Here is a 27,913-nt window from a genome sequence, read left to right on the forward strand (position 1 = left end):
TCTCCAGAAGCCTACACCCCACTTGGGGAGCTTCATTTACATGCACATCGGATGCCGTCTGACTGCCTCGGACTGTACCTTTGAGCAGATCCGATGGGATCCCCACATGCATGTAAATGAAGCTCCCTTCGCCTGAGCCCCGCTCCAAAGAGGCAAAGAGCAGGCTTTTCTTGAAACTTGTTTCTGCGACAATCGCAAACCAGACACCACGATGAGGAATTTTTTTCCTTGCCCGTGTGCGCGCCAGGAGGACGCCACGTAACTTGGTTTTCCAGACCGAGGTAATTTATTTAAACATGGATTATTTGAAAAACGGGAAGGGATACAGGGCTTGATTTTAATCCCTGCTAACATAGAGAAAAGAATGCTCGTGTCACAACTCAGTGAGTGTAAAAATTAAAAAAGGCTGAGACTATTGTTTGAAAACAGGCAAAATAATTAAAATTATTATGGAATAATCACATATCACACAACAACCTCCCACTCTTGCGAGCAACAATCCAAAACAGCTCCTCCAAAGCGGGCCCAAGGGCAGAGGTTCTGTATATCATTCAAAGACCATCTGCCGTGTAATTCCGGTAGCGCCTTTGCACTATTCTGCGGGCAGGCTGAAATTTAGTCCTGGCAGTTCTCTTTCCATTTGCTAACAAACAGCAGTGATGGCAGATAAATATGGCAAACAATAGGCGTTTGTAATGAACTGGAAAGGGACGGCGAGTTTTGGAACCTGCACCCAAATCAGAAGTTCTGGGTCTTGTGCTGGGCTCCCGAGACCCCCAGAGCCAGTTCTTGCCATGTGGCAGCTCAGACAGACATCTGCAGGCTGAGCCAGGCTTCCGCACACTCGGCCAACCTAAGGGCCTGATTTAAATAAAGTTCTTTTTGCTTCGAAGAATTAATCACAAAGACTCAAAGCTAGATTTTTTTCCCCCTCGGTTCCAGGCAAATCAAACAACTGCAAATAGTTCCAAAAGTTGACTTTTTAGTTTGCGATCTTCCCTTTTATTCAGAGGCTATGTCTCCTCCCTCCCTATGCCCTCAGTCATGTGTTTTTCTATACAGTCTCATTTTGGGGTTTGACGGAGCCTGTTAGAGCATAATCTTGGTAATTACGCTTGATATGGTGTTTATTCTCATTGTTTTCAAAGTATAAATTTGAGATTTGATTGTTTGATGTTGAATCAGGGGGCGAAGATATTACATCCGTCTTCAACAATTATAGTTTTAATTCACAAATTAGTAATACCCGAGGAGCTCTAGATTAAAGCTGCTATTTTGAATGTTTGGAGCAAGCTAGAATTCCGACAAAACCAAATCCTCTTTTAAAATCATTTGTTGGTCACTTTTCCGTGAATTATATCCACATACACATCAGCTCACAGGCTTATTCAATCTCTCTCTCACAACACACACACACACACACACACACACACACACACACACACACACAATTTATTAGAAGTCTCTGCAAGACTTCACACTAGGTTCAGGAATGAGTAGAACAGTGTTATTTTCAATAGGCACAGAACTGAATCTTTAATCATTTTAATTTCTAGTTGGAGCGATAGAAGGGATGTTTCAGATCATCTTGTAAAATTGGTGCTTCATGCCAAGGAAGACACTCACCTGCATTGAGATAAGGAGCCTGTGTGGAACTTCAATGGCAAGGCCATCCTAGGTGCACCCCGTGGGCTCCGGGGAGGTGGTGTTTGTGCGGTCTGCGGCTCAGGTGGTTAACAGAAACTGCGGTGCGGTGGGTGTGGAGAAGGTCAGGGGCAAATTCCAGTCCTCCATTACTGAAATTATTAAAAGACAAGGAGCTGACACCGGGTGCTTTTCTGGTATCGCCCCTGACGTTGGTTCTCACCAACAATTCTGCCAGAGTGGTCTGCTCAGCTCCAGTGCTAAAACCCTAACGACAATTGTGTTTGTGCTTTTATTTCTACCAGTATTTTGCAGTTAGCATAGTTGTTTTTTTTTAAGTTTATTTATTTTGAGAGAGACAGAGAGTGAGCAGGGGAGGGGCGGGGGTGGGGGGCGGGAGAGAGAATCCCAAGCAGGCTCTGCCATCTCTGCATGGAGCCCAATATGGGGCTCAAACCCACGAATGAACGGAACCGTGAAATCATGACCTGAGCCGAAACCAAGCGTCTGACGCTTAACCCCTTAATTGACTGAGCCAGCCAGGCGCCCCACAGCAAGCATTGTTTTAAACTCAAAATAACTGCAGTGATTTTTAACAATTCCACTTAGAGGCCTAGCATTTCAGAGTCATAAGGGACTTTAGGGTATTATTTTTTATAGATGAAGCAAACTGAAACATAAAAAGTTACATGATTTTCCCAAAGTCATTCAGTAGAGGAACAAGGACTATATTTGGGGCTTTGCAAGCCTAAGTGAGTGCTTTTTGTCACACTCCACTGTCCCTTTAGCATTTGGTAGCATAGGTCATGGAATCATGCTGTGCTTGGTAATTTAAGGTAGTGTACTCAAGGAATTTGTGGGATCATGGGATCGGCAGTCTGAAACCCCGACCTTTAGACATACATTCCAATATTATGCTCCTACAGCAGAAAACTGAGGATTCTCTTTAGTTTTTGTGAACTAATTGCCAGGCACTTATGTCTCCAGTCACTCCAAGATCGTGTCATTTTAGTTGATTCTGCATGTTATTGATCTATTTACCTATCTGGCTAGTCTGTCTTTCTTTTTCCTACAGGGTGGGGAAAATCCTGTCAGTTTAGTTTAGTATGAGATAATTTTGCCACATGTGATTTCTTCCCTATCTAATGGTGTGCGGGTGCTGGCCTGTAGCAGCTCATGAGAGCTCATTTTTGTCAGGAATTTTGCAAGTCAGTTGTTCAGTTGCTGTCAGGTTTAAATTGACTGCGGTGAAGTATTTACACCACAGAAATTGGCAAACATTGCAAATCAGGGCAATCCTTCCCCAGAGGGCTGGTTGTTCAACATTTACCAGCACATCTCTGCTCCTATTCTTATCTTCCTGTCTTTCCTAAGACCAATAGGTGAATTGAAAGAAAGGTTAGAGTTCAGTACTTCTGCTGGGGAATGCCCAGTGAGACAAATCTGTACTAACCAAATCTATGCTAACCAAACAAAAGTACGACAGCGTTATTGTTTTCATTACTGGGCCTAAGAGTTGTGACGAAATTGGAGATGGGTAGGAAACCTTATTTCTAGATCTTTCTAGAATTGCCTCCCTACTAATATGGAATGGACATTATTTTATGATACTTGAAACGTTGCCATGTATGGTACCAGAAAGGAATTTACTCAGTAGTCTGAATTTACTACATCTCCGTGTAATGTCTGTGGGCTCTTGCTCTCTCCTCTTTCAGATGGCCCTGGGTTATGTTAGCTCTCCCAAAAGGATGTGTCATTAAAATTCAACCAAGTCTACATACACTTATCAAGGGCCTATGATGTCTAAGGCACGGGACTATAGGAGCCCAACTGGATTAACAATATGGGAAATAGACTCATGTCTTCTGAGGGTTTTCAGATTCAAAACAAAGTCGTGTACATTTCTTTCTCCCACAGCGAGGGCTGAAGATGCTGGCTATCCGTTCACATGCTTTTGGTTACACTGAAACTGAAGCTCCTTCCTCTTCAGAATCTTCACCACATACCCGAGAGGAAAGAGTCTATGCTCTCTGGCCAGAATAGAGAGGATTAAACCGCACTGGGTGGCAGCTGGTCAGTTACCAGACAGTTCTAATGTGGAGATGTTCCTAAAAAGAGAGTGGACATTTTCCATTTTGTCCTGGGAGCTGGCCCATGCTTCTAGGGCAAGTACAGGCGTAGTCTCTGCCAGATACAAGCGAAACTGGAATGTGCTGAAAGCCGCTACTGTCAAAAACCAAGCAGGGAATGGGGCTACTCCAGAACCCTCCTGGATAGTGAAGTCAAGATCCTAAACAGAAAGTTCAAAATCAATGCCAGGTCAAATACTAAGTCACCCAACCTGGTGAGTAAATTTGCCGTTCCTTGAAAACCTGTTTGTGTGTGGCCGGATGGTGTTTTATTTCCCGATGCTTCCTCTCCTGCCCTCCCATTTTGATTCCTGTGGCTAGAGTGGGTTACCTGAGCACTTTTCCTTGAAGAGATGAAGTGTGAACTGTCCTTCCTTGTCAAAAATAGTGGGAACCCTAACTGCTGGCAATATATTGCACCAGAAAGCACAGAGCTGGACTAGAAGAGAACTGGATTTTACCTCTAGTTGTGTTATTGATGGACCAGCCCCATGGTACTGGGTAAATGACCTAATCACCAAGAGCCGAAGTTAACTCACCTGTAAATGAGAGGAAAACCAGATGATCTGTATATAGGACAGGCTGGTATGTCTTTAATACAACCATTTGGGATCCCCTCTTTTCCCACATTTTCTCCTTAGAACTCATTTATTTTTACTTCTCCTACACCTTTTTGATACTCTAAATGAAGTGTTCTTTATAGCCATGATTCGCAAAGAATCTGGACAAACAATGCCGGCATCACTTAGGAACTTACTAGAAATGCAGCTCTCAGGCCTGACTCTGGATGCGCTGAATCAGAAACTCCTTAGGCGGGGCCCAACAATCTGTGCTTTGACAAGCCTCCCAGGCAGTCCTAACAGACTGTGTTGAATCAGATTGAGGGGTGAATATGAGGAATGGGATGATAGGTGTGGGAGGAGCTATTTCCAAATCCCTTTGGCTACCAAGACCATAGTTCTCTCTAAACCCAAGCCCCTTCATCCTGTAGGCCAGTTCGCAAAATGGATACCAGGTTCCAGTTTGCAAAAGTATAGAGTCTGATCATAAAAGCAATGACAACGTGTGTAACATGTGTATAGTGCTATTTTATTTACCTCATTTTCCCATTTGAGGCTTGGAGCTGGCAGCTAGTGTGGTGAGGATGAGAGACTGGTGCTCTGAGTGGGGGCTTAGCAACTCAACAGAGTAGTTTCCATTCGAGGAGAAATATGGTCCCTGCATCAGGGCCACATTTCCTAGGGTGCGGTGATGGGCAAAACTCCACCAGGGCCACACACAGATACTGTTACTCTCCAGATTTGGATCAATGACCTTTTCTGGGGAATTGTGGATCTAGCAGACCAACAATCACATATCTCAACCAATGACAGATACCACCAGGGAAATAATTTTCACATTGAAGTCACCCAAGTCCATGACCAAACAAGTTACAAGGGTAGATGGAAAAAGTCTTGTGTTTGCAGCTCATGGGTGACAGGAGCCTGCTGATTGGGAATTTCTTACATCGAAAGTCAGAAGGGGCTGTAGAATCGTGTGACATATGGCCCCCGGGCCTCTCGCTCCTGTGATTGGCAGGTCACACTCTCTGGTTTTTTGACTAAGGCCTGTCACAGTTGAAAAGACAGCTAGTGAAATGGTTTTCACTTCACTGAGGGCTATGCCACAGGTCACCCAATGCTGCCACCCTAGCAGTGAAATGCCGCGGTGCATCTTGGTTAAGGACAATGCTTGGAGTAGTTTCACACTGCTGTGTGTTGCTGCTGGATGAAATGGTTGCCAAATGGACTGATGGAAAGAAGAGGAAATATTGTAACCTAACACATATTTGCTAAAGCTGACAAGACAATGCATTATTTATTAACATGCTTATACGCAAGTTAGAATCACAGCTTAGTGTATGTATGAAATACGTGTGTCCAAAATAACTTGTTTGGATCAGGAATTAAGAAACAAACAAGAAAAATGGCTCATTAACATCCTGATTAAGTAGGAAATTTGTCAGGAAGATCTAGAAAATCAAGAGTGTCTTTCCAGGGATAAATTTGATCTGATCTGATAGAATTTGAAGTACATTCGGTGGCAAACCTCTGCAGAGCTTCACTGGCTTGTACACTTCAAACAAGAGCATATATTCATTAGTGCGAATACATACTTAATTGTCCTTAAGATGAAATTATATAGCATTTAGAAATGAATGAATGCATATCCTTGGGATTGTTCATGGTGACATCTCTCAGTTGTTTTGTGTACATGTGCGTGGAGGGAGAGACAGAGACAGGGAGATGGAGACGGAGAAAGAGGAGAGCTCATTCTCATCAGTGATTGTCTCCTACTGTCCAGGGGAAAGCCTGGTCTCTGTGTGCATTTTTCTTAAGCAACACCTCTATTCCCTCTTTCTGGTTTTTTTTTTTTCCTTTTCTTTCTTTCTTTCTTTCTTTCTTTCTTTCTTTCTTTCTTTCTTTCTTTCTTTCTTTCTTTCTCTCTCTCTCTCTCTCTCTCTCTCTCTCTCTCTTTCTTTCTTTCTTTCTTTCTTTCTTTCTCCTTCCTTCCTTCCTTCCTTCCTTCCTTCCTTCCTTCCTTCCTTTCTTTTTTATTTTTTTTTTTTTAAATTAATCCTGAATTGGTGCTCATATTCATTATGGGATATGATTAGAAAAACAGAAAATAACATTGAATCTGATAACATTGGTGAAACATACCTTTAAAGGTATTTAAAAAATCTAAAACCATGTACATGTAAGTATCTAGCTTTAAAATCTTCATTTCATCCTATTTCAGAGGGCACATTGATTCTGAGCGTCGTCCTTGGTGCAGCTGTTGAGATCAGGAGATACTGCACTGTTCGTCCATCACAGGAAGGAGGGTTCATGGGATGGTTAAAGAGAAAATTGCCCCGAGAAAATTGTATATTCTGTCAAAGCACAATAATTCTATGGAAATGGGTGTCTCTCCCTTTGTCTTGCCTTGCCTGATTTTTAAAAATTTTCAACTCTTATTTTTCTTTCTCACAATTACTGACAGAAAAAAAAAATTAAACTTTGACTTCTCTGTTTTAAACTGTCCGGGTGAGTTGATTGTATATATCATAATTAAGGACCAAACACTGGCTAATGTCCGCCTGGTAAGAACCGAATAGCGAGTTAATTAAACAGAGTGCTTTTTATTCCATATAATTAAAGTTAGTTATTACTTCAGTGAAAACAATTAATTTGAATTTTCATAAATAGGTTTAAATTTAGTTCTTACTGTGTTTACTAATAGGGATCCAGGCTTAGTGTTTTCTTATAGTAAGCTTCTTTTTTTTTTTTTAACTGAAGTATAATTGACATAGTGAGACTTTTTTTTTTTAACTTAAAGTAACAAATGTCATTCTTCATATTAAAAGGTTGAGCAAAATCCATAATTTGTGAGAGATTGTTTCCTGACATGGGTGTTATTATCTAGTGGTTTTACATATGCAGGTTGTGTGATGGTATCTGTTTGCTCAGAGGGTTTGTTACCATCTGAAATCCAGCCCCCTCCTTTTAGTCAAATGGGTGATCTTTGTTCAGAATGTCTTCTGCTTGCTGTCTGCCTACCCGGTCTATTAGTGTTTCCCCTGGTGTGTATTTTGGTTTTGGCTGTGTGTATGTGAAGCATTTTGGTTTTGGCTGTGTGTATGTGAGGCCAAATGACAAAAAAGTTAAAAGTCCTACCATCAGGTAAGCAAATGCCCCAAGCTGGCTTACCAAATAAACTTGTTTTCCTTAACAAACTGAATTCTATCCAACTAGTTGTACACATGGATACAGCATGATGGCAAGAATGGGACGGAAGATGTGTCTGTACTTCTAAGAGAGATATCTCACCTTGATCTTGAGTTCAAAGATCATTCAAGTCGTAACTTGATTTCTCCTTCAGCCATGAAACCATTGGTATTCTAAAAGTGGACAGACTAGGTAGGGTAGGTAGAGCATTCCACAATCTGCCTCTTTGGTTTTCATTCAATTAGCAACAAGGCCATTTTGCCCATTTCTCCTGTAGAGTTCGCATGGAAGACTGAATATTCACTTTGAAGGGTCTTAGAGAGTTGTGTACATGACACTCTAGTTTTTCTCACTTTCAGGATATCTTCAATTCTGAATTTCTAAGCAAACTGGGATAAGTTGAACAGCTTTGGTCTAGTGGGTAGTGTTAAATAAAAATGATTAGCAACTCCTGACTTGTATTGACTTCAAATATTAAAAGCTTGGTAAGCCTTTGCTTTCTGGTTATATTTAACCACTCTGGCTTTTTTGGTGAATAGTGTGCCAGTCTTCCCAGTTCTGACCTAGTTCCTGAGATAGCTAATGATGTCTTTTTTGTTTTCCCTTGAAAGATCTTTTTGAAGAATAGTATATAAATATGTGTCTTAAAATATTTTTCTTACTATAGAGTTAAGGTTTGTTGTAGAAAATATAGATTACCAACAAGAAAATGATAAAAATCACCTTTAATTCCACCTTCTACACATAAGTACTCTGAATATTTTGAGGGATTTACTTCTAGAATTTTCCCCTATGTATATAAACAACCAATGCGATTTCCTTATCAGGGCTTAAAGGGTTAAGAGGGAAAGAGAGGATTATTTCACTTCTTGCTTACATTTTCAGCTCCCTCAAGGTCCCCTCTTTAACAGACTGTCTCTGGAGTGATTCAGGATGCTGAAGCTGTTGATCACTGAATAAATCTTCCCTGACTCTGAAAATGTTACAGTATTATGCAGCGCACACAACGCGGGTTGCAGCTGAGCTGTTCTGTGGCCAGAGATGATCTCTGGGTAAAGAAACTGCCTGGAATTACCCAGGGGAGTTTGCATTTCAGTAGCGAAAGAGTGAGTGCAGAAATGGAATTGAACGACTTGCTCAACATTTTGGCCATAGAAACACTAAGCATGGGCTGGGGGAGTGTGAGGTAAAAAGAAATCTCAGTGTCTTTTGATTCAAGGAGGAGAAGGACACCCTATAAATGTCACTCATTAGAGAGCCCCAGAAATGGATCATTTCAAATACATCACCAAACGGCCTGCAGGATGCAATGTCCTGGAAGCCTCATTTCTCTCGGAGCCACTGTGAACAAGGAAGCCATGTAGCATGAGGTAACGTCTGCTTCAGAGAGTTGCAGAGCTTCTGATGAGGGCCTGTCCTCTAGGCTGATATTGGGATGTGGGAGATGGGGGGAGGAATACTTCAAAACAGATTCTTCTAGAGATCTGTTCCCCCAGCACTTGGACAGGGAGAAATCAGTTTTACACCTGGATTTAAAGGAGTATTTTCATGCAGTTCTGACCATCAGAATCATTTTGAAACATATCCCTCCACATTGCAAGCTGCTTGTCTTATTCAGTTTTGTATTTCCAGGGCTGAGATAAGCAGTTGAAACATGCTAGATGCCCAGTAAGGATTTAGTGAATGAAATGAATGGATGCGTGTAGTAAACAGTGACTTAGGATTAACTGTAATGTAGGAAGGTATACTTCTGTCTACCATTTCTGCTTCGTTGTGACAGCACAAGTAAACCCTTAAGATATGGGAAGTACGGTATAGTCTACAGAGGTTGCAAACTGTCAGCCTCAGTACACAGATGTGTTTTCCAGGGGTTCCAGGTAGGGAAGGGATGACAGAAGCAGTTAACGGTATTAAAAAATTCTCAAAGTAAATGCATTTGTATAAAACATTTTTTTTTCCTTATATACGTACTTACTTCTGTTAAAGACATTTGTGTTATCCGATACACAAATTTACTTGCCTTGCTTGGGAAAGCATTTGAACTTGAGACCCTGGCTATGGTGCAAAGCTTCCTTCTATAACAAAAGTATTGAATCTGACTCTCTGGGGGGGATGGAAGTCAGGAATTTATAATTTCAAAAAGTCATCCAGAGGATTTGGAAATAGGTAGTCTGTACAGGCATTTGGGAACCAGGGGTATTGAGGAGGGGGTAATGTGACTTTTCCATTTTTCTATAATTCATGTGAACCATTTAGTCTTAATATCCAATTACTATGCAGGGCCATAACATTTACCACATGTATGTTGTTAAATGTGTGCCTGATTAACTTCATTACAGGTTTATCTGAAATAGCAGTAACTGTTCCTACATGGGGTCTCTCAGTCTTCAGAGATTTTATGAGCAGAATATAAGAAACGTTAAAGGGAGCGCAACTTCGGGCCAAACTTCAGCATTATGGCTTTAATAAGTTGTTGCATGTACTACTATCCATGTGGAAAGTTAAGCTGTAACTAGTTTGTCATCATTTTTTAATCTGGTACAATATTATTATCTCTTTCATTATACTTGGATTTCATTTCCTTTGTGATAAATTTGGGAGAAAGGAAAAAGATAATCTAAAAGTAAGCAGGACAAGCTTGTCCTAACGTCAGTGCCCACATTTCTAGGGTATTGATTTAATCTCAGGGCACACGTTGGTGCCTGTTGACCTTCCTGATGATTATTGGGCAGGGCGAGAAAGCTTGAACTGGAATCCATATTGAATACAGTGATCCATTCCAAGGAAAGAATTTCATTCAGAACAGACTCTACCAATGGCCAAAGTGCCCCTCGTTCTACCACTGACCTTTACCACACCAGAAATTGCTGGGTGTCACTTATTTACAGCATACACGACACCAGATATGACCCTTTCTGACAATGGTCTTGAAGTCAAATTTTAGCAAGTTACCACCATTGTGTCATTCCAGTAAAAAAAAAAAAGAGAGAGAGAGAGAAAGACAAGCTGGCAGGTTAGTATAGATAAGTATAATGCAAAGCAAAGTTTTGGAGCTGATTCATTATTTTAAATAACTACTGAGACTGGCAGATGGTCAAGAAGGCACTGTCCCGAGTTGCCACAGGGGATAGAGCAGGGACTTGGCCCTCACCTTCAAGAGTTCACAATTTGCCAGGATTCCCTTGGGTCCAGCTTTCACCTGGTAATCAGCAGGAATCTCTTCCTGAATTACTAAGCCAAACCCCGCTACGTTTAGCAGAGAGCTGGGACTCTGAAAAGAAGGAATATGTCTGGGTCTTGCTTCCCTTTTCCACTTAGTGACCTCTAGGGAGGCAGAGATGCCTGTGCAAAGTGCTCGGGCCCACCTGACTTCACATTCCAGCCTTAACACTAACTTCTGCAGGTCATTGCAGCCCCCTTTGTTTCTATAAGTGATAACCAAGCATGATCATACATCCACTTTGCTGTGTTGCTTTGGGGATTAAGTGAGCTGTATATGCACAGTGCCCGTGGCATGGTTAGCTGCATGGTTTTTTTTTCCCTTTGCCAGGGTCTGTAGAGCTGCTCCAGGTTTTCCTGACGCCAGGGTGGAAGTTCCAGATCTTGTGTCAGTGCAGAGCCAACGACTCTACTTTCTAGGGAGGCGATTCTCTGCAAATCAACCCTCCCCTCTCCCCCCAGGGATAACTGGATAGTTATCTCTGTTACCTGGAACATGAATATGGGTCTGTGACTACAGAAACATACTAGTCTTTTCTTAGTTCCATGCCCCGCCAAGGGGTAATATAGAGGCATGGTGCAAAAGGCTGATCAGAAGGTGCTTCTTTTTTGGGCATGCACAGGGGGAAGGAGAGTCATGAATGCCAGAAATCAGAAACTTCTAGGGGTCAAGGTTAGAGGGTGATTTTGTGCTTTGCAGAACCTGCAATTGCTTATAGCCACGACTAAGGAGAAAAGCAGATTAGTCAAAGGTACTTTACTGTAGTGGGGCTGTCTTTTGAAGGCCTGCTTTTCCCTCCCCTCTCCTTGTCTTCCCTCCTCTGCTCTCCTTTCCCTTAATGGTTTAACAAAGCTTAGTTCAAACATCAGCTTCCACGAAGGGTATCTGTTGGTGCTTCCTACCCATATCTGGTCTTGCTTTTTGGCTAATCCTGTGACGCTTAGCCCTACCAGTGATTCGTTGTGACTCTGCATTTTCTTTAACTATTTCACTCATTTCTTTCTTGTCTCCTCTAAGAGATTGGAAGCTTCTGGAAGGCAGGGAGGAATTTCCATTTCTTTGTCATTCTTTCTGAGCCTAGCCTGGGGCCCTCTGCTTGCTGGTAAGTGTGCAATAAATGCTGGTTGTATAAACAAGCGCTCAGGTTTCTAAAAGGCCATTTAGTATAGGCAGTCAATTCTTTTTTTTTTTTCTTTAATGTTTATTTTTGAGAGAGAGAGAAACAGAGTGTGAGTGGGGAAGGGGCAGAGAGAGAGAGAGAGAGAGCCAGACACAGAAGCTGAAGCAGGCTCCAGGCTCTGGGCTGTCAGCACAGAGCCCAGTGCGGGGCTCAAACTCGTAAACCGAGAGATCATGACCTGAGCCGAAGTCGCACTTAACCGACTGAGCTGCCCAGAGGCCCCTATAGTCAGTGAATTCTTATCAGAAAGACTTAAAAAGTCTAGAATCCACTACCGGGAGGGGTGTGTTTATGAATTCTCCTGGTCGCCTTAATTTAAATGCAGAATATTCCATGTGGCTGGATCTTCACCTGCTAATGTCTGGAATGACGGAGAGCACGCCAGACCAGAAGTTACCTGGTTTTGCTTGTAAGAAAAAGTGGAACTTTTTAGACAATTCACCTTAGCACTCACTGCCTCCATTTCCTCACCTATGAAATGAAGGGTGTTAGAATAGATAAACTCAAAGTTTCTGGTATTGTCTGGGATTTTATTATCTGTCACTGTTTCTGTTATAATCATGACTGCTTATTATGTAGTCCCATAGCTGTCTTGAAAGATGTAGAGGTTGAATTATTCATCCTGTTTAAAAATTACATTTCTGATGAACAATTTTTATTGTTGCTTATTTTTGATAAAATTACAAAAATATTATCTGATAAATTGAGTGCTTAGGTCAATGAAGGTCTTACCAAAGTTGAGGATTCAAAAATGGTATTTTTTAAAAATCAAGAATACCTTTCTGGTAATTTCTATGAAAATTATTTTATAGCATTTTTATAATTATGTTTTAAAATTTTGTCTTAAATTTAAAAAACCCAGTGCTATAAAGCTGTAAAACGTAGAGAGGCTAAAAAAGAATCTAATATCTAGAATAAATATATTTTTTTTCTGGTAAAATTATAGACAGTATTATGAATGTTCTGCCTGATTAACTTCTGATTACAACATTCTAATTGGAAAAGTCCTTCAGGTAAAATAGAGCATGCTGTAGTATAATAGGCTGAGAAGTGTGGCTTCGTGGACACAGTCAGGCATCAAATATTTTTTTTTTTAATTTTTTTTTTCTCAACGTTTTTATTTATTTTTGGGACAGAGAGAGACAGAGCATGAACGGGGGAGGGACAGAGAGAGAGGGAGACACAGAATCGGAAACAGGCTCCAGGCTCTGAGCCATCAGCCCAGAGCCTGACGCGGGGCTCGAACTCCCGGACCGCGAGATCATGACCTGGCTGAAGTTGGACGCTTAACAGGCATCAAATATTTAAGAGTGCTCCTGGGGTGTTGAGTTCTGGGCTCTGGGGTGTTGAGTTCTGGGCTAGAGACTAATAGGGAGACAATGAAAGTTTGGTAGACTCTATCCTCAGAGCATTTACATTTTGACATAGATCTTGTTTTTTCTATATAGTATTATACTACCTATACTTCTATTTACTTACTTCTGTCTCTATCGACTAGGTAAACCCATCCAACCAAACTCTTACTTTAAAAAGCTCAACATAAAGCAGTAAGCTTGCGGTTTCTTTTCCAAAATGATTTTCAAAGTTCTACTTTCAAAAATTTGCATTCACTGTCTGCATTTGAACCTTGTGATTGTCATTGTAATGACTCCAGGCCTGCCTGGATTTTTTTTTTTTTCTTAGCTGAAAACAATACATTTGTGTGAAGACAAAATCTTTGACTTATGGGCACAGATTCCTTTACAAAGCAATCAGAAAGAAAAGAAAACACAGAAAAAACCACAAATAAATTATCCTAATTTCAGACCCATCTCAAAATTTTAGATCTATTTATGCCGTCTGTTTTAAAAAGGATTTAAGGTTACTGTATGATCTCTATTTTTATTTCCACACGGAACTAATTTGGACAAATCAGAGTGGGTCCTATGCTGAAAATGTGGCAAGCACCCAACTGTCACTGAGAAATTAGAAGGTGCTGAAAAGCTTTCTGAAGCTAGAATATTTTCCCCCATTGACCTTCCCATTATCAGATTTCATTAGAATCACTTCTTAGGAATCTTCTGTAGACAGGCATTTTAACTGGGTTAAGATGTTACCTGGGAGAGGTGCCAAATAAACTAATCTGTGTTAATGTGTTATATATCTGATTAATTCATGGTTGCAAACACAGTGCCTCAGGAGCCAGGCCAGTAGCTCAGAGGGAGGGAGGGAGGGCGGCTGCCTGTGGGGTGGGGGTGGGTGTTGGGGGGAGGTGAGTAGGGAGTTGGATAGGAGTGGTAAGATCCAGGCTCCTCTTTGGGCCAGCTGCGGCTCAGACCCTGTAAGTGTGTATCTAGAGACAGAGTCTAGGCAGCTGGTTTACCTTATTTTTAGAAGAATTAATATATGAGTATCCTGATTTTTTTTTAAGTTTATTTATTTATTTTGAGAGAGAGAGAGAGAGAGCGAGCACTGGGGAGAGGCAGAGAGAGAAAGAGAGAGAGAGAGAGAGAGAGAGAGAGAGAGAGAGAGAGAGAGAATGAATCCTAAACAGGCTCCGTGCTGTCAGTGCAGAGCCCGATGTGGGGGCTCGATCTCATGAACTATGAGACCATAACCTGAGCCGAAACCAAGAGTCAAACACCTTATCAACTGAGCCACGCAGGTGTCCCCAGAGTATCTTGATTTTTAAGGGCTGATCATTAATTCTGAATTTTTGAAAACACTGCATGGTCTTTATAAAGACTCTCTGACCACCCTGATTTGGCCAGGCTCACCAGCCTCCAGTTTGCCACCTCCAGATTAGCGCATCAGTCACGTTGTGTCCTAATGGCAGTTCTGGGAGCAGGTGGCTGATCTGAATGTTCTGACTGAGGGCTGGAGTGGAGAAGAGGTCTACGGCTAATACCCAATATTTGGGCATGGGGTATGGGGGCCCTGGGGCAGAACTTGGGTCTTACAGACCCGACTGGAATCAGGTCTGAAAGAGGATGAGGGGCAGAAGAAGGTTGGCTGGGGGCCACATCCTCATTTATTCTAGCTGGGATGAGACCCTGAATGTCTTGGAGTCTTCCGTCAGCTTCAGTAAAATGACACTCATTTTCCTTTGATGTGGAAGCTGCTGTCGTTTGCTGTTCAGAGGACTCTGTGTGTTCTTTGGTTCTCAAGGTGCTCCTGAGCAGAGCAGATATCAGGGTCCTGCCCTATCAGTGAGCAGACAAATCCCCAGTGAGGCTTGCTGGCTGCCTCTCAGCCAGAGGATGAGTAACGATTTAAAGAAACACAGGAGGACACTTCGAAGAGTGTCTTCTTGGCACCGAAGTCAGCCAACAGCTGGCCTTCAGGAGAAATGCAATCCTTTAATTCAGGACCAGAAATATAATTTTTCAAACAGCTCCCAAGTGTGCACCATGACAGCCTGGCACTCACGACGAGGGGACGCTATCTAAGCCAGGTTCCGTGTGAAAGACCTTCACTGTGCCACAGGCATGTGCTTTACTGGGGGACGGGGCACCCCACCAGGTGGCCTTGACAGGTGGGACTCTAACATAGAGGCTGCAGGCAATGGTAGGGAAACTTGTGGGTGAGGACTGAAGGGGTATAAGATGGGCAAGACTTTTTTGAACAAGATTAGCATTTGACAAATGGCCTGTTCTGTTTTCCACCTACGGAAATGCAGGACGGTATGAAACCTCAGGCTCTCCTTGTTTTTCCCTTCCTGAGCCGGTCATTAGGGGGAGCTCTCTGCTTGACTAAGATACATAGATGGCTTAGTTCAGCAGGCATCTGAGATTTTCAGAGAACTCACAGCCCTCATTTTATATTCTTTTCCATGCTTGCCTTTGTCCTGCAGCAACAAGTGATCGCTTTAGGGTATTATTTCAGGGATGGATATGAGAAGGCACTGGGGCTGAACAAAAGAGAAGTAGTTGGCGTCGATTTTGACATTTGGGAATGAGAGGGATTGCAGTTGGAAATGTAGCATGTGTGAATATGAGAGGGAGGGGAGGGAGGGGGAGGAGGAGAAAGAGGAAGAAAAGTTCTCAGTTATTATGAGATGGACCCTCTCTATGTGACTTAGGTGAGTCTTACAAGGGCGGTTTCATTTTGTTTGGATCTTGTCAGGGTCACTGCATTTCCTTGTCATCGACGCCGATTAGAGTCCTGGGTTAGTCATCAAGTAGCAGCTGACCCACCTAACCAATTGATCAGGTGGAATTAACTTAAGAACAACCAGCAATGTTAGTGCATTGCTCGACTGCTGACAAGTGAGTGGTTGGAGCGATTGCATCCATGGCCAAGGTTTTACATGGTCACTTTCGGTTTGTGCTTCTGGCTTCAATGTATTGATTTAATCCCCAGTCAAGATGAAGATCTGGAAATATAAGTAGGATCCGTAACTGTTCAGCAGTTGCACACACACAGAAACACGCTACGTGTTGCCTCTGTAATAAGGAGGAATCTATACTCTGACATTCTCTCCCTGACTCCCCACTTCCTCGTCCTGTCTTCCTGTGCGTGTTGTGGACTCACTACTGTTTATTTTCATTCTTACCACTTAGCAGGGAATGGAAGACAGAGCAAGTAAAGGAGGTTGACTATGTTAATTTACCAGCTGTTTTTGTAAAGCAAATAAACAAAACTCTTTGGCCAGAATGAAGTACAGATTTTTTTTTTTTTAATAGAACTTGATGACCAGATAACCCTAGGCATTCTATGTGTATTTCCTAAATAGCAATATCAGAAAAGCATCACAGGCATTGAGGTGGGTAAGAGTAGTTCTTTAAAATACTGGAGAGAAATGAAAGTCATTTCAAAAGGCTTTAATTGCCACAGAGTGGTTCCACTTCCCACTTAACTTTTTCTGCCTCAAGGTCCCTTTTACACAGCGCGTCTAAGGCATGATTTAGGTTTCTGGAAGCAGCTGATGGCATAAATCTGGCCAGACAGGGAGGGTGCTATGGAACTGGCAGTACGCTCTGCCAGCCGGTGTGCCCGAATGTCATAGGAAACACTCCGGGATGAAGCAAGCGGGCACCGCTGGGCACCCTGACCAGTGCAGACAGATATACAAGGAAAGGAGAACGTGTTGGTTCGTGTGTTTAACTTAAAGAGGTACAGTTCAAGTGTGGTTTTGTCCCCAGCAGGGCAATGTGAGAAAGGCCTTGGGCAGTGTTCCTCAAAGTGAGGGTCTCAGGAACCCAGCTAGTAGTGGGTCTGTGGGTGTCCCAGTCTCACCTCTGACCTCCTGCACCAGAGGGAGGGAATGTTCGTCTCAGAGAGTGTCCTGGGTGATTCTCTGCACGCTAAAGTTTGGGAGTTCCTGCTTTAAGGACTCCAGGGCTGCTGTTCTGCTAGGTTAGCTCAAGAAAGGGAAGGTGCAGTCCAACATTTAGTCCGTGACTTCTATGTGTCAGGTGAGGGTGCCTGGCCCTTTTACCTGCGTCCTCATAGTGACAGTAATACCACGGAAGGTATGGAAACAGAGAGGTTAAGTCAATTGTTCAAGGTCACACAGCTGGTAAGAGGTTGAGCCAGCCCTTGATTTGAAAGTTAGTGTTCTTTTCACTAAGCCATGAAACGTAGAAGATTTTTAATTTCCTTGTCAAAGAGTCCCTAGACATCGCTCATTATAACCAGGCTTGAAAAGAGTTTAATTCCCGTTTCTTTACATTTGTTCAGGCTCCTCTCAACCTCCTGAGAGGGAAGTCCTGACATCTGCCAGCTGCCGAACAAATCCAGGCTGCCCCTCACACCTACCTTTTCATTGGGGCTACTCGGGAAGCTTGGGGGAAAGGAATAATTCGCGCCCGGTCGTTAGCTGGAGTTCAGACTCCTTAAATGTGGTATTCTTGTAGCCAATCTGATGTAGTATGTCTCATACCAATCTTTGGTTTTCAATTGTTTGCTGAAAACTCGAAATGAAGCCTTTTCTTTGATGAATTTTAGGTCTAACTATTCTGTGGTAAGTTTGGCAGAATTCATTATTTTTCGGGAGATGGTAATTTACAAAAGAAAAGCTTTCATTGAAAAGGGTTTTCCCATGAGAATCCATTGCCAGTAAAAGACCTGGCCTCTTATTTTTTGAGCGACTGATTTTAGAGTACCTCGGTGATACTCCTTAGTGAAACCTAACCCTTTCTTTCAGACCCAAAGTGCAATCAGCACAATTCAGTGAAAAGATTATAGGCTCTGGAGGGAGACAGAAGCAAGCTGTTGCACTATTTGGCCCCTTATTTCCTCAACCATTAAATAGTGATAATAAAACCAACCTCACGGGGATGTGGTGCTGATTAAATGAGATAAAGGGTGTGAAGGGCCAATCCCAGCATCTGGTGCACGGGAAGAGTCAGATGTCACTTCCTTCCCTTTTTGCGGGGAGGTAGAAGAGAGAGGCAATGGCCAGGCGCTGTCATCCTGCAGCAAGTGGAAGTTGAGGCCAAATGCCAACACACAGGTAGGGCCACTGTGAAGGGGACCAGCTGACAGAGACTGAAGTGTAAGGATTTCACCTTTACAAGGTATGAGTACTCATCTCAGCTTTTTTGGCTCCAGCTACCCAGCCGAGCAGTGCGATGTTTAAAGAGTGCTTTGCTTGATCAAACCCCCAGCTGACTGCTCAGGTTCATATCTTAGCTCTGCCACTCTTTAGTTGTATGCTTTGGGATAAGTTACTTTCTCAACTTCTTCCTCTGTAAAAATGGAGATAATAATGGTGCCTTCTATAAGGATTAAAAGTGAAGTGCTGCCACAGTGCCTACCATGTAGTAAGTGCTCAATAAATGCTATTTCCTACCCTCCTATACTATGAAATGTCTATTTTTATTATTTACATTGTGTGGTTGGAAAAACTGCCTTAACTCACTAGGATGCTCTCCCTCTCCCTGGGGGTGCACCGTTAGGTAGGGGCAAAAAGCATCATCCCAGTGTTTAGAGGAGGAAAAGTGTGAGGAAGAAAGCTCTGTGGTCACACTTTGAATAATGGACTACATTCCACCAAGTTTGTTGTTGTTGCTGTTAAGGCTAAGTTTTCTTCCATGTCTATAAAAGTCACAGCTTTCCCATCTTTGGGTTTTTTGTATATATATATATATATATATATATATATATATATATATATTTTTTTTTTTTTTTTTTGCTTTTTTTTTCGTTGTTGTTCACAACTGCTCTAACAAGATTCAAATTTCTCTCTGGCTAAGCAATGGCATCCAGCAACGGCAGCATGTCTTATTTTAGCCTAACTCTTCTGGTAAGAATAACTAGGAGAGGTGGACAAATGTTAATAACCATTTGTTTGAAGGCACTGAAGAACCATGGAGGCAGCAAGGTCTTGAGAGACCAAGATCCTATGGAGAGAGCAAGTCCAGAGAGGTGGACCTGACATTGAATGTCAGGTATTTACTTACTGCAAAGTGGTGACTAGGAGACTAGAGGCTGAGCAAAACACACAGCAGTCTCACGCAGGTGTGGATGGCTGGGGTTCAAGACCCACGAGGAAGAGGAGGAGGAACTCTGGTAAGCTCTCGGTGGGGGGGGGGGGGGGCTTCAGCTGGGTCCCTTAAAGCTCATCTTCTTTCTTCCTGGTGCCCTTTCTTCACAGTTCGAATTGCTAATGAATGGGTGCCTGCAACAGATTAACCAAATTCCACCATTGTAAACATTAGATACAGAGCTGGAAAAAGCTACCATGTTGGTGACAAGGGGGTGCTTTTCAGGGATAATACTTCCCTTCTCTTAGCCTATTTGGCTTCAACCTTTGGTAGGTCACAATCTTTTCATCAAATCATGGGATCAGGAAAACTTCGAATAGACAGAAATGCAAGATTTTTATTGAGGTCCTATAACTAAGTGAAAGCCTAGATTAAGTTGCCAACCGCCTGGATATTTCTGGGTTGTTGGTAAAGAGATACTAAAAACAATGTTAGTTAAATAAAAGGGCAGTGGTCAGAAAATTTACAATAATATGTTGCTTCAAACTGTGTTCTGTATCTTAGACTGAATGCTTTCAGAAGGCTGCCTATTGGATACTTTATTTCTGTGTTGGGATACTAGAGTAAGACATATGTGACCATAATTGGAAATTTCCAAATGTAAAATTGCTTGAGAATCCCAGTGTTGAAGTGTATACAGCTTAAGATAGCATGCAGTTTTGTTTTATTGATTTTCTTTTATGCATGAAAATTTGTCAGTATAGTGCATGACTGCCATCAATACCCCCTTTATTGGTGTGAGATTGGGTAAGATTTTGAGTACTGGATATGTTGCTTTCGGTAGAACAGAGACCGAGGCAATTGGGTAAAATGCATCTCTGTGTCATGTCCTCCCGTTTGAGCATCCATTCAAATGAAATAAGTCAGGAAGTTGCAGGACTGACTCGAAGGCTTAAACATTTCTAAAAACACACACACACACACAACCCTTTTTATCTGGAAATAATTTCAAACCTACAAAAAACTTGCAAGACTTGGAATAGTACAAAAAACACCATGAAGTCTTCACTCGTATTTACTCATTGTTAACATTTTACCCCCGTTGCTGCATTATTTGTGCTCTCTCTTTACATGTACATATATTGATACTCTGTAATAGGATATATGTAAATGTATATATACTCAGACTATTTTTTTTCTGAACCATTTAAGGGTAATTTACATATATTATGGTCCTTTATCCCTAAATACTTCTGCGTGCATTCCTAGCACAAGGATATTTTCTTAAATAACCACAGCACACCTATCAGCTTCAGGAAATTTAATGTTGACACGATCCTTTTGTCTAAGCTAGTGCCCATATTTTAATTTTGTTAATTGGCTCAATAGTGGCCTTTAGAGCATTTCCTCCCTCAATACAGGTTCCAGTATAGGGTCGTGTATTGCAATTAGTTGTTGTATCTCTTTAGCCTCTTTTAATCTAGAACATTTCCACAGTCTTTTTTTTTTTTTTTCCTTTTCTGACGTTGAAATTTTTAAAGAATGCAGGTAGGCCTCCATATCTTTTCTTAAGAGGACATTTCTCATTTTGCCAGATGTTACCTCATCATTTGTTGATGAAGGCTACGCATTCTTGGCTGGAATGCTCCATAGGTGATGTTGTGGCACATCCACAGTCAAACAATACCTCCCGTTGATTGGTGATGTTAATTTTGACCATCCAGTCAAAATAGCTTCTGGTCTCTCCCTTTATATAACTACTGAATCTCCCCTTGCAACTAATAAGCAGTCTGTGGTTGAGCCCTTTAAAACCATACCAAATGCCTTGCTCTGTGTGGACATTTCCCCTAGATTTAGGATCCATGCCTGATTCTTGCCTGATCTGATCTCCATCCGAATGGTGATGTGCAGGCTTTCTAATGGTAAATAATAGGCGCTTAAAAGGTCATTAAATTTTAGCATGTGTGTAGTTAATAGCCAATAATAGCTTTGAAAGTGAAAAGTCCCTTTCTCTCTCTCTGTTTTTTAACCCAGGACACCAAATCGCGTTGAGGTGAAGCCCCCATTTTTCCTGGCCAGTTGGCACGTTACGACCTTTAGACAAATGCTCTACCTCTCTTCCCTTGTCCTCGGCCAGTCTCTAGCAGCCTCACCTTGGGCTTGGTGGGGGTGGCTTAGAATGTGACTCATTACAGAACTCAGAAGTAAGTTTATTGCCTGTTTTTGTCTACTCCTCGTCCCATCACAATGGATTGATCCACATGTGAGCCTCTCAGGGTTTCCTTTACTTGTTAACTGTTTTTGTTTTTTTTTTCCCTTGACCCTTAACCCTTGGGAAAGGAAGGGGTCTGTGGTGGGGGGTTGGGGCGGTGAAACACCTACCTCTCAAGTATTGACAAAACAGTGTGTAGAAAGAATAAATAACTGAAGGAAGGCAGGCAGCCAACCCCAAGGAGCATGCAGCCCCGCCCCCTGCCAGGAGCTTGCACTTGGGGCTTACAATCCGCACATTACTGCAAGATAAGCGGGGAGATAGCAGTACTGAGCCTCTCTGCCTCTGGAGGAGGGGTTGCTTTTCCTGTGGCAGAAACTATCTGTGCTCCCCAGTAAGTCTAGGAACAATCTCCACTTATTATACCAGCTCAAAACCCAGGACTGTTTATAGCCCCACGCCGACAAGACACTAACCCTCACTCATTACTGTCACTGTGGGGATTGATCTGTACCACACTCTCCTTGCATGTGGCCCACATTTTCATCCAGTAAAATCACATGTTGTTAACTCAATATATACAGTGAAAACAGCATGAATAATGGAACCTTTAATCCTTATTTCTCAAAATTAGATTCCACTTTATCCTTCTCCCCTTTCCTCTCTTTAAAAAAAAATTCTTCTCAGTGCCAAGCAGAATAGATGTTGCCCAAACCTTAGCTCTAAGCAGATTCTGTGGTATTTCCATTCCATTACCAGGTACCTTTGCAGATCCAATTTCTGGGTGGATTTATTGTATTTCTTCCCCTGGTCACTTCACATGTGACTCAGGAGAAATTAACATCATCCCTGTCACAGAGAAAGAGATGAACCCATTGACAGTGGGTACATTTCAGTGAATTGAGTGAAAACTTGGTCTGATTAAACTTGTATCTATAACATCAGAACATGAAGACACCCTCATAACCTGTCTCTTTTTCTCAGTCTTCCTCTCTAAACAGATTTATTGAGTTGAAATTATTTTTGGTATTAAATCAGAAACCAGCAGTACTAAATCAAACTTCAAGGACAGACTTTGTCATGGATGGGTATGAGACATTAAGACACCTTTGTTAATGTACATGGTATCATACAGCATGCAGACACATTCAGCTATGGGTAGGAGCAAGGATATTCAGCTTGTTAATTTGTTGTTATTCCAGATATAGGTGAGTAAAAGCAAACGGATCAGATTTACGTTGGCTGTTAGGATGGTCCACATGTGTAGACTGACTGCCCGTTCCTTTTGGGGGTTTGGAAATGGACACCCCTATTTCTTAAGTACCACGGCTCTGAATGTCGGAACATACACTATCTGTACATTATTGATAACTGGATTTCGCTGAGTGTCAGTCCTGACTCTGCCTCTATTTGCTGTGTGACCTTGGCCCAACTCCTCATTTCCCCATCTACAAACAGAATAATGACAAACCCTACCTTGCAAGGCTGTCCCGGGCACTGAATGTTTTAATGCATGGAAAGTGCTAGTGTGGTGACTGGCACACACTAAATGTGCAAGATATGCTAGTTGTCATTGCCAGAGAGGCAGTTTAGTAAAGGGTGGGTGAATTGAGCTGGGGCTCCGAGGATCCTGATTTGAAACCAGTCTTGGAAAAAAAAAAAAAAAACCAACAACAACAAAAAACAATTAAGTGCTCTGGCTAAAACCTGGTTGATCTCCATCAATCATCAAGGTAGCTGGGATAATAGATTGGTTAGCTTGTGATCTATTCATTTCATGAATTTAAATCTATCTTGAGAACTTCTACTGAAATACCTTAAAAATTTATCTCTTTTTGCTATCACCCCTAGATCTTAAAGAGATTAATGCCATATTTTTTCTTCTGGATGCTTCTCCCATTCTCCCACAGTACACTCCTGGGCCACCTATCACTTTGTACCAGCAAGGCCGTTTTCAAGCATTAGCAAAATCCTTTTGTCAGGAAAGCAGATATTCCTGTTCCCGCTTCATGCAGAAGGAGATCCAGGTGGAAGAAAGGAAAAGATTCACCTCACTCACTTCATCCCCCCCCCATCTCCCTGTGCTGACATCGGCAGAGGACCCCATTTCTGAATGCAGGAGAGGTTGCTTTCTGCATTTTCCCCACCCAGTTGCTGTAGGCTTTCTTAGTTTCTTACCTGTTAGTGAGTTTATAACCAAGGGACAAAATGACTGTGTCCAAAAATTACTTTTACATGCTTAAGGAATCTTCTCGCTTATAGTTTCAAAATCTCCTATGGGACTCTGTCAGATGAACAGGATCACAAAAGCACTCGACACACATGGGTGTGTGTGCGTGCTAAGTGTGTGTGAGTGGTCCTCCGGTCAGGCAACAGGACCCATCCATGGAGGTCCAAACAAGACGAGAGCTGAGAGGGGCCAGAACAACTTGGAGACAGCCACCCTTGGTGAAGTTCTGAATTTCCCAAGTTTGTTAGTGTTAGAACATGATTATTCATCTATGGTGACTTTTAGTCTTCGGAGAAGGACAGGCTGTGAAGTTAGCGCTGGTTTCCTCGCTTGCCTTCCTGTTACAATCTGTTTTCCTTTGACTCTCTCCTCCTCCCTGCTTCGATGAGGGCAGGGCCCTGAGATGAGATAAATCATCTCTGCAACAGTACCGTCCGTGGCTGCGCTGTCCTGTGAAGATCAGGTTTAGTCATCACGGTGGGTGCCCATTAGCACATGGCCAGTATTACTCGTAATAGCATTACTTCATTTCTGGTTCGTCCTGTCCAGACCCTGTGGCAGATTTAATGACTGGGCTGCCATGGCGTTAGCAAAGTGTCATTTTCTCAGAAACTGCATTTGGTGTAAATGAGGCTAAGGTTTCAGTAGTTGTGGTCCAGGATCTTGTCAAAGTATCATTGTCATGAAGTCAAGGAAAATAATAAAAGGGGAAGTTCATCCCATTTTTATTAATTAGTGATAGATTCACTGTAACAGTATCCAGACCACTGCTCTCTCTCAGAGTAACCTGTCCTTACCCCTAGGGTCAGTGCCGTCTGGCTTATCACTAAGGGCCAGGGGCAGGATCTATTTAAATGAAGCTGAGTGGCATCAGGCACATCTGTGCTGTTAAGTGCTATTTGATTATTTTGATGAAATCCTAGCTGCGGCTTCACTGCGGGAAGGATGTAATAAGATGAATTATTTCTAACTTACGTGAGTTTATATTTAATTTCATATCTTATTCCATACTGGAAATGGGGAAAACAGATAAGAAAATACCATAATTCTCAAAGATAGAAGAATCAAATAAGATTTAAATAGTTTCAAAAGTCAAATTCAATGCTTATTTCTGAATTTGTAATGGATCTAGTGCCTATCATGACTCTGTAGGTCAGAGGTGTGCTGAAATTCAGTCAGTTTTACTGTGGACTTTAGGAAGCACCTTCACAGCAAAGGACATTTGTCCTTTTAATATGCCCTAATAGCAAAGTATTTGTATTGACGTTGCAAATATGGGTTAGTTCCAGAAAGTCCCAAGAACTGCATTCATTGCATGGTTTGCTGACTGGAGGAGGTTATGTCAGATGGCTAACCAACTGATGTCCATGTGTTGAATTGATTTTTGTGTGTGTATGGGTGTGTGAACTGCTTTAATTTGAACTTCTCTACAATTTATCCAGCTTTGATTTTTCATAAAACACGTGCTATTCCTGTCCAAAGCCGTAGACCCTGTAATGAATGGTAAGCCTTCTATAAAAAGGTTCAGAAAAAGTCCACGTTTACCTTTGGTGGGGTCACTTCTTCAGTGTCATGCCCCATAGAGATCTAGAAGATATGAAAGGGTGTGACCAAGGCAAATGCCTTGCGATTTTATCCAAACTCATAGTTTCCTGAACCGTGAATGAAATAGAACATTCATGGAGGAAGTAGGAGGGTGGTGGTCCTTTTTTATGGTGCCTAACTTTCCTTCCTTATCTGTCCAGCAGGGGGTAGTCTGACACCAGAGTTGTTTATAGAAGGAGCAAAAAAGAGCTCTCAATCTGTAGTCACTTAGCTGTCTTCACTGGAAGAGGAGCCATACAAACCAGGACAGATCTTGCTTCCTTGATGAATCAGACCTGCCATTCAAACATAACATTAAATGATATTAGCACAAAGGCAACCACTCAGCTATTTTAAACTGTGTCTTAACTGCAGATAAAAGAATGGAAAGATAGCATTTAGTCTCCTGCATGAGCATTCCATGCTTTGGCAGATCCACACAGTTCTACTTTGCAAGTCTGTGTGCGCTGCATTATTTCCCCTCTTTGGAGGCCGTCCTTTAAGGTTGTGATGTTGGCCCCAGAGTCTCCACTGCTAGATCATTGTTCTGATCAGGTGTCATCATAACGATGGGAAGGTTCCCCACTTGGGCTCCCTTCTTGGCAGGCTGAACTCCAAATAAGATTTGGCCCTTATTCTAGTTAAAGACAAGATGGTTTCCAATGGGCAAAACTGTACTTAGGTGTTAGAAACTTGAACAAGTGCCATGTCTGTTGATTCCCAGAAAACAAAGTGGTCTGCATACAAACCTGAGTGTCTACATTTGTGTTGTTGAACACGATAGCCACTAGCCACACGTGACTTTAAGGTTCATTGAAATGTCATAACATTAAATGCTCAGCTTCTCGGTCACACCAGACGCATTTCGATGCTCAATAGCCACCTGTGGTGAGTGAGTAGCTGCTGTGTCGAACTATGCAGATACAGAACATTTCCATCATCTCAGAAAATTCTATTGAACACAACTTGTCTAGAGGCAGGTGTGGGCCCTTATTCTGGAAACATTCCAGAAGGTTCCCCCTCCATGCTACCGTTTCCATCAGTCACCTTACTAGGGTGAGTGGTGGAAGGGGACTTCTCCTTCATAGGGGCATCCAGTCCAACTCTCCCTGTGAGGAAGGAAACTCCTGACAATGTGGTGATAAATGTCTGTGTCTGCAGGTAAGTATAGTCCCTAAATGCTGCCTTCTTTGTGACTGCTTTAGTCAGGCCAGCTGCACATGGGCAGCAGAGAGAGAGTACGGGCTTAAAAAAAATAATCGGAAAGAAAAATTAGATTATAAATGAGCCTTGTACAATCTACTCACAGGCAGTGTTTCTTCTACCTGATGTGTTAGGAAAGAAGGCTGATCTTAGGAGAGAACAGGCTGTAATGTAAACCTGGTTCACATTTTTGTAGTTACTGAAAACCGTTTCTTCTGCTCATTGTTTTACTCCTGTGCCAGTTCCTTCATCGAGACGCGAGGTTTGTGTAACACTTGGACAGTGTTTAAATGAGAATACTTATTGAAAAGACTGTAAAACTTTGATTTCTAGGCTAACTGCGAAGCACTGAGAAAGGCACAATTAGTGTGTTATTAATGGCACCTTCTTCTCTCTCAAAACTGTCCCAATTTGTGTGCTAAATTATATGGTCACAGCATCTGTTGTGTAATAAACCCTAAATGTTTACAAATTGGCTAAATGTAGTCATGTGCTCCTTGTTTACATTTTGGTTGAATTTCCCTCTGAACTTCCATGAAGCCTACTTTCGACATTCCATGTCTCTGTTCTCCCCTCTCCATGCTGATCAAAAATTGTCACCCCAGGAAGTCTCTGATCTCCTTTTAGGCCCCTTTTGGATTCTTTTCTCTTTTCTCAAGGCATCACTGTAAGACTGTGAGAGAGAATCCTATGATTGCATTTGGATTTACATACTTCTGAAAGACCATCATTCTTGTCATCACGAGACTGCTCTTTTGCTGTGATACTGACTTATTTTACAACTTTGGCCAATTCTGTACTTTTGTGCCTCAGTCTTTCCATTCATTAAGTGGGGGTGCCAATGCTTGAAAAGTGCCTCATAGGAATGCGATCGGGGAGAAACACGGTTGATCTTTTTTTTTTAAAAAAAGTGCTTTGAAGTTTCTAGATGAACGATGTTACCGTCATTCAAAGGATTCGTTATGAAAGACACCAAATTGTTTTACATATGTATATTGCTTAACAGCTTTAGAACACAACTCTTCTGAAAAAAACTTCACCCTTCCTGTCTTCTTATTAAACATGACACCAACATTAGGAAAAATATCAGTGGATACCCATGCTCTCATGAAGACGACGTACTGGTTATAGGGTCTCCACTTTCCTCTCAAACACCTGCAAATTGAGGAAGAGGGGCACATTTTGTCAGGGTACGATAAGTCAGCAGCCTCTGACAGATAGACAGCTGCCGAAAGCCCTGTTTGGGGTGCACATGATTTCATTTGCATTTTGATTTCTGTGATTTAACTGAAGGCGTAGGTTGTCTGCCAAATATCCCTGGCCTACCAAGGGATGCCAGGTACAACTGCCCAG

The 27,913-nt window shown here is 42.1% G+C and overlaps 1 long non-coding RNA gene across 1 annotated transcript in view; it reads left to right on the forward strand.

Moving 5' to 3' along the window:
* The first annotated feature begins 8,703 nt into the window (after positions 1-8,703).
* The window catches only part of LOC128315570 (uncharacterized), a 118,087-nt gene continuing 98,877 nt past the window's right edge, over positions 8,704-27,913 (forward strand). Inside the window, exon 1 of the long non-coding RNA XR_008298447.1 lies at positions 8,704-8,892. This is a non-coding gene — a long non-coding RNA (uncharacterized LOC128315570). The remainder of the gene's footprint in view (positions 8,893-27,913) is intronic.

The sequence above is a fragment of the Acinonyx jubatus genome, chromosome B2 (genome assembly GCF_027475565.1).
Source record: "Acinonyx jubatus isolate Ajub_Pintada_27869175 chromosome B2, VMU_Ajub_asm_v1.0, whole genome shotgun sequence".
NCBI classification, from domain to species: Eukaryota; Metazoa; Chordata; class Mammalia; order Carnivora; family Felidae; genus Acinonyx; species Acinonyx jubatus.